Here is a 14,121-nt window from a genome sequence, read left to right on the forward strand (position 1 = left end):
TGGGAGCCTAGCCAGTTTGGATGTTCACCTTCCTAGACATGGACGGAGGGAGGAGGACCTTGGACTTTCCACAGGGCAGGGAACCCTGACTGCTCTTTGGACTGGAGAGGGAGGGGAAGAGGAGTGGGGGGAGGGGGAGAAGGGTGGGAGGAGGGGGAGGGAAATGGGAGGCTGGGAGGAGGTGGAATTTTTTTTTTCCTTTTCTCAATAAAAAAAATTCTAGAAGCTGAAAAAAAAGAGTGGATTTAGATGGGAGGGAAGTTGGTGTACTGCTGAGAGGTATATAAGAAAGGAAAAATGAAATCAGGATATATTGTATGAGAAATGAATTTTCAAAAAAAAAAGAGAAAAAGAGATATCAACCATTACACTTACTTCAATCCAACTCCAGATTTCTAGACACTAGTGAAAAGACAAAAACATTAAAAATTAAGTCAACGGGTCTTCACATCAGAACCCAGAAAACTTAGTAGTGTAAAAACAGATGTATATAATATATAAATGTAATATAACTGAATGACAAGATGACTTCTTAAAAACGCTAATTATATATTTTTTTCAATGACCTTAAAAAGGATAGGAATATATTTCTTAATCCAACCTACAAAAGCACAATTTTTGGAATAAAATAGTTTTCTGGGTACAGTCTCAATGGTGTTCACCTGTTCCAGCGTAGGAACATGAAGATTAGAATTACTAAGCAAAAGGAACAGAGATATGAGAAAAATAAAAGACAGAAAGACAGAAGAGAGCTGGCAGGGGAATTCACCGAATGTTGAATTTACCAGTGTTAACTTTCCGCATGCTTATATACTTCATCCGAAAGGGTGAGGGGAGAGGTAACAGACTTCATTAACACTATATAAAGAATAGACTTGAATTCTCTGACCTTTGGTCAAGGTGGAGCAGATTCATCTCTATACTTAAAATGCTAATTAACCACACTTTAAGTCAGTATCTCTTATTGGTAGCCACACCTGTTGTCAACAACTTGAGAGAGCAAGAATAAATTCAAACACAAGGTGGAATAGATTCTCATCTGAGGGCCCTGGAAATCCCCCCCCCCTTATTTATTTAATAAAACCTGAGCTTTTGCTACAGGACAGATGACTATGCCTGACTTGGGTGTCTTTCTCCCCTTTCCAGATTTACCTGTTATCGGCACACACATTCTTTCATGTATACCCTGCCTTAGATTGCCTGGGATGGGGGGCGGGGATCTTTTCCCCATCATTGACTACTAGCCTCTGAAAATAAAAGGTTAATGGAAAGTGCATCTCTGGGTGCTGTGTACCTCTGAGTCAAATTTCTGCCAAGACAGTTCACCAACAACTAGAGAATGAAATACAAGCAGATAATGCTTTGTGATACATATACTCCTATCATTACAATATCTCCTAATAACTGAGTGGAGGCTGACTGGAGGTGGGATCGCCTTTCTCAATTAGAATACAATGCCTTTAAAAGTTTTCAGCCACAATCAAAATCCAAATACTCCTTTTAAACATATAAAAATCTAAGGATTCATTGGCACTTTCAAAATTCTCTCAGAAAAGCTCTAATCTTTTTTAACCAACAACATCTTTATAATAAACTAAATCGGTTATGAACATTAACAGGTCAATTCCATAATTCTAGCCTAGAAATTAACAATGAACACACAATTTGACAACTCACAAATCTCTTAAATCCATTCTAATCAAAAGACAAGAAGAAAAGTTTCTGTGGTTGGTGAGAAATGAGTCTTTTTTCTCTCCTATAGTTCATCTGCATTGTTTCTTCTAAATTTCAACTCCCAGTCTCTGAGCAGCAGCAAAAACTTTTAGGCACTTGCTCCTCACTTCTAAAGATAGGCTTCAGTCACCCTTTGTCTCCACAATGAGTCTCCTTTTTCCAAAAGTAAAAATTGAGGTGTCAGTCCTCAGGTCCTTTATTTCAACAGCAGATTGAATACCATGCTGGTAAAATGAGTTCTCTGTCCTAAGATACAGTATGGATCAACTGCCAAATACGCAGTCAGCTTTCCCGTGCTGCCTGCCAGTAAACAGGACTCACTAAGGTCTGGAAATATGTGCAGTAGTATCGCCGAGAAAGTAGGAACCACCAATCATCCCTATCGTCACCCTTCCTTCCTCGGACTGCAGCATGATGGCATAAGGAAGTTAGGAACACAGGTTCTCACTCTGACTCTTCTGTGGGGGCACCAGCAGCTATGATGTCATCAGGGCTGGCTGGTACCCTTCTATTTTTTTCAAGTAGTCTTCAAATTTTATTTTCTTCCTGTGAAAAAAATCACAAACATGCCCTTGACCCCATATTAAAACAGGGTCGGGTCCCCTTTCCAACATAGACTAAGCGTATAACTAGTCTGTTATTTTTCTTTGAAGGTTGCGTTTTTTAGAGTCAGTAATTTGTTTGGCAGCCTCTGTGAACTGCATGCGGGAATTAGAATCATGATTTCCCTTAATCATCTTACCAAGGGGGTCCAGACCACCTGGAAACAACAGTAAATAGGACGATAGCCTAATAGGACGATAGCCTTTGGATATCTTTTTTTAAATTTGTAAACTATCTTTTTAATCCGAACTGCAAGTCACACTAGCTGACAGGTTTTCACAGACACCAGGCTTCGGGTCTATTTGCATTTCAATAGACACTTGACTGCTTGAGGCTACTTTTCCACAGCTTGGCTGTCAGGCTGGGAAGCTGGCATCTAGGCACTTAGCAGAAAATTGGAGTAGGGTAGGGTGCACTTGTTCTCTCTACAGCTTGGCCTTGAACCTCTATAGGCTTGCTGGCCCTGTAGGCCAAGCAGCCTCTAGCCATTCCCTATCTACCATCTCCGGGTGCAGGCCACGGGAGTACCAGTCGTCCAAACTTTACTCTCTCCTGCTTTTCCTGGCTGCACATCAGGGCAAATGTCAGACTCAGCCAGCTGCAGCAAGTGCACATGAGCCACCACACTCTTGGTGGCAACAGTCTGCAGCCATTGTCAGGCCGTGTGTCCTGTGTTCCCTTCACACTTCCATCCACTCAGCAGGGGCAACTGGAGCTGCATGGCCACAGCATACACAGGTCAGCTCGACTGGAGTGTGGACAGGTCCCAGAGAGTCCAGAGGTGGCAGCAGTGGTTATGGCCTCAGTGTGGGGGAGGGAGCAGAATGTTTACACTGTCTGCAATCTCTAAATTTATTTCTGCTCTATCCCAGCTCCTCTGGCTATCAAAATATAACCAAGTAAAGGTACAGACAGTTGTCTACTCTTTCTCTGTCACGGGACTATAGTTATATGCAATTTTACTACCGATATTCACCACACTTCGGCTTTATATTTTATCCTTGTGCGCACTTCTTTCTTACTCCTGTGGTGTCTTTTTCATCTGTGGTGTCCTTAGCGTTTGTTTCTCCTGTACCCTGGCAGCATGTCTGTATGTTATCTGTTGTGTATCCTAATTTGAGGGACGTCTGTCAGGGTCCCAAGTCCGGGTGCCATCTGTTGTAGACACACGTCTGGGCGTCATCTGTCAGGGTACAGCCTCAATGGTGTTCACGTGTTCCAGGGTAGGAACATGAAGATTAGAATTATTATTATTATTTTTTTTTTTCGAGACAGGGTTTCTCTGTGGCTTTGGAGCCTGTCCTGGAACTAGCTCTGTAGACCAGGCTGGTCTCGAACTCATAGAGATTCGCCTGCCTCTGCCTCCCCAGTGCTGGGATTAAAGGCGTGCGCCACCATCGTCCGGCTGAACAAAAGGAACAGAGATGTGAGACAAATGAAAGAAAGAAACACAGAATAGCACTGGGAGGGAAATTCAGTGAATACTCCAAACGCCTGTGTTTATGTTCCACAGTTCATATACTTCGCACCGAAAGGGGAGGAGGGAGGCAATAACAGGATATAAGGAATAGGCTTGAATTTTCTGACCTTTGGTAAAAGTGGAATGGATTCACTTCTGTACTCAAAATACTAATTAACCACACCCTAGGTCAGGATCTCTCGTTTGTAGCCACACCTGGTGTGAACAATTTTGAGAGCACAATAAGCTCAAACTCTCTGACCTTTAGTCAAGGCAGAAGACCTCACATCTGTGGCCCTGGCAGAGTTGTTAATTAAAAACCCTACAACTGGTTAAAATCTTTCACCAAAATATCAGAATACAAACAGAACACAAAAATAGAGTAGACTCTTTGGAACATACTATAAACAAATCAAGAAAGAAATCAATGAGATGATACCTTTCACATGAGCATTATAAAACATCTGGGACTAGCTCAACCAAGCAAATAAACATCTAGTATAACAAATATTTTAAAACATTGAGGAATGAAAACAGATAAGATATCAAAAGGTAGAAAGTTTTTCTATGTCGATGGATCATTGGAGTGAATATAAAGAAAATGGCCATCCTATAAAAAGCAATCTCTTGATTCAACACAATACTCATCAAAATTCCAACACACTTCTTCACATAAATTGATGAAAAGAATTTCCAACTTCATATGTAAATACATACAAACACAAAGAAAACCTCATAGTAGTGAAAATAATTCTGAATTATAGGAAAGAAATATTGTGAAGTTATCATCATCCAAGATTTCAAGATATACTAAGGAGCTATAATAATGAAATAGCATAATATTAACAAAAACACAATCACATTAATCATTAAGTTGTGACTGATGATTCAGACATAAGTCCACCCACCTAAGGGCATTCGATTTTTTATAAAGAAGTCAGAAATACATAGTAACAAAAGAGTCATCTTCAAATGGTGGTGGTCAAACTGTGGTACAATGGTTCTCCACCTATAGATGGTGACCCCATTGGGCACAGAATGACCTTTCATAGGGGACACCTATGACCTTCAGAAAACACAGGTATTTGCATTATGATTTTTATCAGTAACGAAACTGTAGTTAAGAAATAGCAAGAAAAATAATTTTATTTTTGGTGCCACCACAGCAAGAGGATCGATAATAAAGGGTCACAGCATTAGGAAATTTGAAAACCACTGCTCTAGAAAAATGCAAATAGATTTGTACCAATCATTTGGCTCAAATTCATCCCCAGATGTGTCAAAGACCCCAAGGTAGTGTCAGATAATCTGAGTCTGGTAATAGAAATTGGGAAATATTATTAAACTCCTTAGTCAGGAAATACCTTTTTGAACAGGGCAGCAATAGCAGAGACACTAAGACCAACAATTATGAGACTTTATTACACTGAAATGTTTCTATATGGAAAAAAAACAATCATCCTTTGGATATATTGGGAAAACACCCTTACCAATTTTACACTTGAAAATTATAATCTAAAATATACAAAGAACTCAAAAAGCTATATATCAAGAAAACAAATAATACAATTTAATAAATGAGGAACAGAAATAAACTGTATGTTCCCAGAATAAGAAACACAAATGTCTAAGAAACACTGTTAAAATTTTCAACATCCTAGTAATTAGAAAAATCAAATCAATACTTCTTTGTGATTTCTTATTATGCCAGTCAGAATGGCCATGTCCAATATAACAAATAACAGCTCATGTTGGAGAAGATAAGGGAAAAGGGGGACACTTACCTTTCACCAATCTGAAACGTCCACTGTTGCCAAAGTATCATTTGCTTTCCAAGACTGATGGAACGGGCCGATTGTTACAGATAACACTTACATATCTCATGGGGGGGGAGGGGGGAATGTTGAACAGATGCCTAAACAGTGCTCTTACCCCTAGTGACTGGTCTTCGTGGAACTGGAAGGCATTCTGTATGCTTCCAGAGTTGAAAGGTAATGGCCACCCCAGCTATAATTGTGTGATTTCCAGAGGAGAACTGCCTGTAAAATATGCTGGTGTAATAATACCACATAAGTTGTGGGAATTACTAACCATTCTCTGATTGAAAGTCCACTACATAAGATGGAAGCCATATTGACACTGCCAAATGTCAAGTGCCAAGGTGGCCAAGAACTTAAGGAGAGATTGGCCGGGGACATAAGGGACGATTCAATACTATTTAAGTACTATTCTTCTGTTTAATTATCACAATATGATGTGGGTGCACCCCTCGCGGTCCTGAGTTCCTTGCTCGTGCTCTCTCTCCTTCTGCTCCTGATTTGGACCTTGAGATTTCAGTCCGGTGCTCCAATGTGGGTCTCTGGGGATGTTCTATCGGGAACTCACCAAGGACAGCTGCCCCGGGTCTGAAAAAGCCTGGGATAAAACCAATCTCGCTGAACATAGCGGACAATGAGGACTACGGAGAACTCAAGGACAATGGCAATGGGTTTTTGATCCTACTGCACGTATTGGCTTTGTGGGAGCCTAGGCAGTTTGGATGCTCACCTTACTAGACCTGGATGGAGGTGGGTGGTCCTTGGACTTCCCACAGGGCAGGGAACCCTGATTGCTCTTTGGGCTGACAAGGGAGGGGGACTAGAATGGGGGGAGGGGGAGGGAAATGGGATGCGGCAGTGGGGAAGAGACAGAAATCTTAAAGAAAGAAAGAAAGAAAGAAAGAAAGAAAGAAAGAAAACACACAATATGATGTGGGAGTCCCCTCTGTGTGCTGTGATTACCACTAATGAATAAAGAAACTGCTTTAGACCTATAGCAAGGTAGAACTTAGGCAGGGAAAGCTGTTGTTCAGTTAGTGTTTGTAGGCAAACTAATAAGTTCTCATAGAGAGCACAATTCATTGTCATTGAGACATGTCATGAATCAAGTTTCAAACCTAATAGCTATAGCTCAAATAGTTACTGATACTCACAACCTGTAGTATTAAAGACTAACTGGTTTATGGAAATACCGACAGCTAAAAATGTGAATTTTGAAGTCTAAGATAGTTATTATAAAACAAATGGGAGAGAAGTACAAAATAAAGGGCACATGCAGGCAGAAAATTACAGTCTCTAGCTAAATCAATTTTTATTCTAACATTTTTACCATGAACACAGTCTTAACAAAGTGTATTTACTGAAAACTAATAACTTATGGAATCAAGATTTATAATATCCATCCAGTATTAGACTTCTTGTCTTTCTGCATGAAATGCTGTCAGAAGAGAGGTATATTGTGGAATATTTTGATTCAATCTGTCCTAATGACTCACATTTTGGAAGCTGTCTGTGCTTAAGCCTTCCAGAAAGGGGTGTGTGACAAATTGGGCAACAAGTAAGCATCTCATTAGCTCTTAGCAAATGTCAAACTCATTTACACATTCAGAGAGTTAATGATGTGTTTCTAGATATTTTCCTATAAATTACTATTTTCTACAGAACTTTAGAACACCTAAAGAGTCATAATTTTCACTTTCTGAATCATAACAATTAAACTTTTTAAATAATTTAAGTAATGCTCAACTTGAGAAATCTGTGAGAACTATTACCTTAAATGGTGTTCTGTACCAATGATACATGATACATGATGTTTATATAGCATATGATAAAATAAATTTTTCTGTTTATATTGCAATTGAAAATACATGAATGATATATGATACTGAATACCTACTTTCAGAGTTTGTTTCTTCCTAAGCATGTGAAGAGCCATGTAAAAAATGGCAAATGAATTATTTCTGTATAATTTATATTTCGTAATCTCTAATTAGATAAAAATGAGTAGGTTTCCTTTATCATAATTACTCATTTTACCAAAAGAAATATGTAGGCTATACCATATTCCCTCCAAAATTTATTAGAATGAAAGAGTAACCTGATGAAAACAGATGATAATATGTTATAAAAGACTGGGTTTATATGATACACAGTGAATAATTTAAATATCCAAAGAATCTTAGTAAAGAAGCCTAACACCAGACTTTTTTTCTTGAAATATTTCCAACTTTATCCTGTTTCATCATACTGGTGAAAGCTTCCTACAACAGCATAATTGATACTGTTCTTGTAGGAGGGCCAGGAGTAGACATATTTTTTTTATCAATCAGCCTTTTATTTATGTCATAATTTCTTGATGAATCTAAGAGGTGGTTCTTTGAGAAAATAAATAATATTGGGGAATTCATGGTCCATTTAATCAAAGAAAGTGGTGACCCAAAATAACAGAAATAGAGATGATATTATAGGGAAATATGGCAACATATATCTAAGAAATTTACAATATTGTTATGAAATTCTATAAAAATCAATACTCAATTTGGTTAGAAGAGAAGAAATAGAGGAATATCTAGATGCATCAGAACCATCAAAGTTAAACAAAATAAAAAATAAACAGACATGAAATTTCAGGAACTCAAAACTGTAATAAAACGCATTCTGATAAAATAAAAGGACAAAGGAAGTAAACAAAATACTAAGTTACAGACATATTTATACCAAAAATTCTACAAGACATTCAAAGAGCTATAAGCAATACTTCTTATGCTATGTTTTTTTTAAAAATCAAGAACATTTTAAGCTCCTTTTACAAATCTAATACTACTCTAATACCAAAATCATAAACATGCAATAAATGTAAGACAATTATAGGCCAATATCTCTCATAATCAGACATGCAAAAAGTTTCAGTGAAGTACTTGCAAACTAAATATAAGAAACATCAAAAAGTTCAGAAAAGTACTAGGTACATTCAAGACTGAGGCCCAGGCATTGTTAGTCTCTAATTGTACATGTGTGTGTGGCGGGGGTGGGGGGAGGGTGGGGGGGTGCTGAGCTCTATTTCAAGGCAAGCACAACATGGAATCTTAGTCACTGATCACTCTCCACCCCCTTGGGTAAGAAATCTTTGTAGAACCTTTGATCAAAGTTTTTAGATTTTTTTCCTCTGTTGTTTTGGATAAATGCATTATGAAAAAATAGTAGGTTGTTCACATCTGTAAAGTCTCATGTTTTTTTTTTTTTCTTTCCCCATCTATATTGTTTGGAAAGTAAATTAATGCAGGGATATCGTAATCTAATAATAGTTTTACTAGAGCAGCAAAATGCAACGTTCATTCTAATAGAATCTACAGTGCTTTATTATCCTTCACAAATTGTCAGACGTGAGCTATTAATTATTTGTAAAGGTAATTGTTAAGACTTTCCCAGGCTTTCTGGTGTCCAATCAGCATTCCTAGCCTGAAGATTTGCAATATTTTCCAAAGCATCAGGGTGTGTGCACTCTTCTCTGCTTTGGTCAGAAGAGATGATAACTAAGTGTTGTTTTATGCTCAGAAAGCCTGGGGAATTTTATTTTGGCATGGGTAACTGAAAGAAAATTTAACTCTAAAAGGCTTCATGGCCATATCACTCTAAAAATGTTCTATTTAAGGTCAACAATGGACATTTAATAATAAAATTCAACAGCGTTCTTTTTTATACATAGCTGTAAATCATTTTCTGACTCACTCTTCTTTAAAACAGGTTGTCAGTTTGTTATTTGGCTTCTCTGGGCTTGTGAAAAATATTTATAGATCCTCCTGGAAATTGGAAGCAAACAAGATTGCAGGTGTGAGCATGGGGGTGGGGGCAGGGATGGGGGTGAGTTTGGGGGAAAGGGAAGAGGGGGAGAGGGAAGGGAGAAGGGAAGGACTAGCAACAGCTTTGGGGAGTGGGAGGGTGGAGATGGAGGAAGGGCGGATATAGGAGTAGGGAAGAAGATACCTACATTAAGGGGTCCATTTTAGGGTTGGCAAGAGAATTGGCTCTAGAGGGGATCCCAGGTGGCCACGGGGATGTCCCCAGCTAGGTTTTGGTCAGCAGAGGAGAGGGTACCTGAACGGTTCTTGCCCAACAATCACGCTGATGATTATCTCGAATATCACCATAGAATCTCTCACCGGCAAAGGATGGAGAGAGAGACAGAGACCCTCATCAGAGGAACGGACTGAGCTCCCAAGGTCTACTTGAAAGGCAGAAGGAGGGAGAAGACAAGCAAAGAAATCAGGACCAAGAGGGGTTGGTCCACCAACTTAGGCAGTGTGCCTATTCTAATGGGAGCTCACCAAATCCAGCTGGACCGGGTCTGAATGAGCATGTGATCAAACTGGATTCTCTGATTGTGGCTAACAATGGGGGTTGACTGAGAAGCCATTGAGAAAGGCACTGGGACTTGTTTTTACGGCATGTTTTGACTTTTTGGGACCCTAGTCTATATGGATGCACAGCTACCTAGACCTGGATGTAGGGGGAGGGCCTTGGACTTCCCACAGGGCAGGGTTCCCTGCCCTCTCTCAAGCAGGGTGGGAGAGGGAGGAGTGGATGTGTGGGAGCAAGAGGGGATTGAGAGGAGGGAAGGAAGTGTAAATAATTAAATGGGGGAAAAAAACAGGTTGTCAGAATTTGACAACTGCTTCTAACTCTTGAATTTCTTCTAATTAATTCAAAACTGGTTCTTTAATTTTTGTTTTCCTCCTTTAATTTTTATTTTTATTTATTTTTATTTTTTTTCTGCTCTCAATGTTTGACTACCTACCTTTGCTGTTTTATATTGTGGTCAGTTATATTTTTTTCTTTCAACAATTTAATTATAAACTCATAAGCAACTTAAAAGAACCATTCTCTCGTCGTTTGTACCAAACAATTGAACTACATCTATTTTAAGAGATAGTTTTTCTTCAACAACAATTTCATGCAAGAATCTAACAACTCTCCTACTCTTACCAAGAATTTAGCATGGTCATTTTATAGGATTGATGAGTGTCCATAATTATTTTTCATCAAAGAAAGAAATAAAACAAAAGATTACTGAAGTAAGTGTTATTGTATTACAGTTTTCCAAAGTGATGAATCTTTTCTCCTTGATTAAAATAATAAGCAATGGTCAGAATATAATGTTATCAAATCATAAATTTTACACCTCATACTGTGCTATTTTACTATAATACTATTACTATGGAAATATCACGTTTGTTATTTTCTTTGTTAACTATGTTTCTAGTCTGTGTGTCTAGGTGTAGGTACCATGAACGAATCATTTTATTTTCCCTCCTACCAATTGCACTGTTTCAGTTAATCTGTCCCTATTTCTTATACTAATGTCTGAACCAATCACAATTTTTCCATAAAACAGTTTAATAGATATGTGTGTAGCTGAAAAATCTATCCATTGTTATTAACTCTAGTGTACAGGTTCATTCAACAAATGTGTCAGGTTTTAAAATTATTTATTTTATTTGTTGACACTATGATAAAATTACATCATTTCTCTCCATTCCTTTTCAATATACAAACTGTACAACATAGTCCCCCTTGTTATTTTTCAAATTCATAGTTTCTTTTTTAATTGCTGAATATATAAATTTATAAATATTTATATGTATATAAATATACATATAATTTATAAGTATATAATTACATGTGTATTCCTATGTAAATATGTATATTTGTATGCATATATGGGCATATAAACACACATGTACTTATATAAGTACCAATCTAAATGCAATAAATACAACTTGACCAGTTTTTGTAGTTTTATATGTATTGTCTATTTGATTGGAATATGGCCTACTACATGGATGAAACAAAATTTGTGGAATGTATTTGAGAAGTTCCTAAGAAATTTAGTAAAGATTGTAGGACCTCTTTGAAGTACTGGAAGTAGCACGCATTGTGCTGATATTTTAGATTGAATAAGAATGGGTAAAGGAAAAAGAATGAAAATCATTAACCTACCACTTTCTCTCTTTTCTCTACAGCACTATTGCCTAATAACTCTTGGTTGTATGCCTTCCCACCAAGATGAATAGTATTCAGTTGATCAGTGGAACAAAATAACTCATTTTTCAATTTTTGATTTTTTTTGTCAAGTATCTGGTCACAACGACAGAAAAATAAATAAAATGATTTATTATTCTCATCATATTATCTGTCTATAAAGGATAATGCAACCTCTTCCACAGTAGACAACGTCATTCCAAGAAGCTTGAATACAGTTTCCTGGCACATGACAACTCACACTCAGCATGGTATAAAATGTTTTCTTATTCCATTAAAAATTAATTTGTTTCTTTATTGGAAGAATATTTAAACAACTTTTTAATAGTCGTTTGGATTTGGCTATGGAGGCTGAGAAAACTCATTATCAACAGTCAAAATTTAGGCATGCAGAATAGCCAATGATACAGTTCCAGGGCAAGTGCTAATGCTTACTTGAAAATCTGGTAATTGCTGTTTCAATACTGTTCTTAGTGCAAGAACCATAATAATAAATCATGTATATTAGGTATACCTCCAACTATGAAAACAGAAGAATAATGTCCCATATGGGAGACAATCCCTCTCAGAAAGTGAATTTTCTTACTCACATTCAGATGAGCAAGAATATTATCTAATCCTGGAAAATCTTGGATGAGGTTCACCAAATCATGCTGTGCAAATAGGTTTTCATTTTAATATACTAATTGCAGTGTTAAACTCTCTTGGAACATCTCTACAGAGAAACTCCAAATAACATTTAAGTAAATATATTTATACTCCATGGTGGAAACAAATAGATGAATGACAGATGGGTGCATAGATAGGTAGATAGATGCATAGACAGAGAGATAAATAATTGTTGGATTTTGGAGAGTTCCTCAAAGATCCTTTGTTACAACATGGTTCTCAGCTGTTGTGACAGTTATAGTACCTTTTGGATTCAGAGCAGAAATAGGTCATTTCAATTATTTTATAATTTTAAACTTATAATTAATAATATAATTAGTGATATTAATTATATCATTTTTAATCTATGACTTAATGTAGTCTTACATCAAGTCTTAATGTTGTCTATTCATAAAGTTTTGTTATGTCAAGTGTATACTTCCTGTCACCACCATTAATATCACTAGAGAACAGGTAAGAAGTAAATAATTCTAAGTGATATTCTGAGATTATTCATTCAGATTGCATATTTTAACAGATTTCCTCCATATATTTTAAATTATTAGATTCTTCTTACCTCAGGGTATTGTATGCATGAAACTTAATGCTATGCTCTAATCAGCTTTTTACCAAAAATGAACTTATTTTAATATTTTATTAATATCCATATTTTAATTTCACTTCTATAAATGGGTTTGGATGTGCATTTGAAATTCAAATTGAGAAATGGAATATGTGAAAATTATTCATTTTTGTCTGCACTTACCCTTTGGTGTCATCTCTTTGCTAACTATCACCTCAATCCTTAACAACAGAGAAACTGCAGATGATGTCAAAAGTTCCTTGACTTTGCCACATATACTGCAACTTTAGCATTTTTTTAAATTCTGGAAAACAGAGATATGCATTTAGTCATAAATTTGTATTATACTTAAATATAATGCAATGACATTTAGATTTATAACTTTTTTGGACATTTGAAGAATAAGTTAAACATTATACATTACCTGAAAGCCTACATAGCTTATGCCATTAAATTAGGATATAATATTAAATATATCAAAGTCTATCTAGATTATTTTTTAAATCCATTTTAAGAAATGAAAATTGTAAATGCCTGCCTAGACTATGGAGCTGAGCCTTTACTGGGCATGCCTGAGGCTATGTGTTTAATCCCCATCAGAACATAAGACCTATTGACTGATTAAAAACTAGAACAAGAAAGAGGAAAGAATAATTATCTCTGAAGGGAAATAAATTATTTTAAAAGTTTCACAAATTTCAACATTTTGGTTACTTGAGTATGTCTACATTTGTAGATAGATATCCTAATTTCAAAACTAGGTCTTATTGAACAAAACTTTCCAACTGCATTCTGATAAAATGTATTAACCAAACTAAGTTTCTTGTATATTTTTCTTTTCACAACTCTCTTTAGAACATCCTTAAAATGATGATGTAATTAATAACATAAGATTAATCCCACATATATTTGACCATCATATCTATCTATCTATCTACTATCTATCTACTATCTATCTATCTACTATCTATCTATCTATCATCTATCTATCTATCTATCTATCATCTATCTATCTATCTATCTATCTATCTATCTATCTATCTATCTATTATCTATACATACATATGGTTATTATGTGGAGGCATGGCCTTTCAAAAGAAAAGAAAAGATCATTTGGTAAATAATGAAATGTCATATAAATAACTACTTTTCAACAGAAAATAATTTGCTGCTGAGAGTGGATTGGAAATTCTCTAAATAGAGAATAAAGTATTTGAAGAATGCACACTGATAGGCAA

Source organism: Alexandromys fortis, unplaced genomic scaffold (assembly GCF_014885135.2).
Source record: "Alexandromys fortis isolate MF-2015 unplaced genomic scaffold, M_Fortis_MF-2015_v1.1 scaffold_43, whole genome shotgun sequence".
Taxonomy (NCBI): domain Eukaryota; kingdom Metazoa; phylum Chordata; class Mammalia; order Rodentia; family Cricetidae; genus Alexandromys; species Alexandromys fortis.